Source organism: Chrysemys picta, unplaced genomic scaffold (genome assembly GCF_011386835.1).
Source record: "Chrysemys picta bellii isolate R12L10 unplaced genomic scaffold, ASM1138683v2 scaf851, whole genome shotgun sequence".
NCBI classification, from domain to species: domain Eukaryota; kingdom Metazoa; phylum Chordata; order Testudines; family Emydidae; genus Chrysemys; species Chrysemys picta.
The window spans coordinates 14982-16331 of NW_027053558.1; positions in this window are offsets into that span (position 1 = coordinate 14982).

A 1350-nucleotide genomic window follows, 5' to 3' on the forward strand; every position below is an offset into this window, starting at 1 on the left:
CATTTTTTCTGATTCATGGGCAGAACACCTGGAGCACCTGGGAAAAGTCTTTGAGCACATCAAGCAGGCAAGACCTACTGTTAAGGCTAAAAAGTGTCAAATAGGCCAAACCAGAGTGACTTACCTGAGGCACCAGGTGAGTCAAGGAACTATAAATCTCCTACAGGCCAAAGTGATTGCTATCCAAAAGTGGCTGGTTCCAAAGTCAAAGAAACAGATCCAATCCTTCTTAGGCTTGGCCGGATATTATAGGCGATTTGTACCACACTACAGCCAAATCGCCGCCCCACTGACAGACCTAACCAGAAAGAAACAGCCAAATGCAGTTCAGTGGACTGATGAGGGTCAAAAGGCCTTTAACCAGCTTAAGGTGACACTCATGTCTGACCCTATGCTAAGGGCCCCAGACTTTGACAAACCGTTTCTAGTAACCACAGATGTGTCCGAGTGGGGCGTGGGAGCAGTTTTAATGCAGGAAGGACTGGATCAAGAATTTCATCCTGTTGTGTTTCTCAGCAAGAAACTGTCTGAGAGGGAAAGCCACTGGTCAATCAGCGAAAAGGAATGCTACGCCATTGTGTATGCACTGGAAAAGCTACGCCCGTACGTTTGGGGACGGCGTTTCCAACTACAAACAGACCATGCTGCGCTACAGTGGCTTCATACCACCAAGGGGAATAACAAAAAACTTCTTTGGTGGAGTTTAGCTCTCCAAGATTTCGATTTTGAAATACAACACATTTCAGGAGCTTCTAACAAAGTGGCTGATGCACTTTCCCGGGAAAGTTTCCCAGAATCAACTGGTTAAAAATTGTTCTTGGAAAGTGAAACATATTGTTAGTTTTTATGTAATCAGTAGTATGTCTAAAGGTGCATGTGTCTTATTAACTCTGTTTTCTCTGAGAGCTCCAGGAAGAAATCACAGCCAGTGTGGAACCGGCTGTCCAACACTATCTGTGATTTGGGGGGCGTGTCATAACTATAAAGGGAGGGGTAACAGCCCTCCTGTGTACAATACTATAAAATTCCTCCTGGCCAGAGACTCCAAAATCCTTTTATCTGTAAAGGGTTAAGAAGCTCAGGTAACCTGGCTGACATCTGACCCAAAGGACCAATAAGGGGACATGATACTTTCAAATCTTGGTGGGGGGAAGGCTTTTGTTGTGCTCTTTGTTTTGTGGGTGGTTCGCTCTTGGGACTGAGAGGGACCAGACATCAATCCAGGTTCTCCAAATCTTTCTGAACAAGTCTCTGATATTTGCAACTTGTAAGTAAACAGCCAGGCAAGGTGTGTTAGTTTTTATCTTTGTTTTCTCAACTTGTAAATGTACCTTTTTGCTAGAGTGTTTA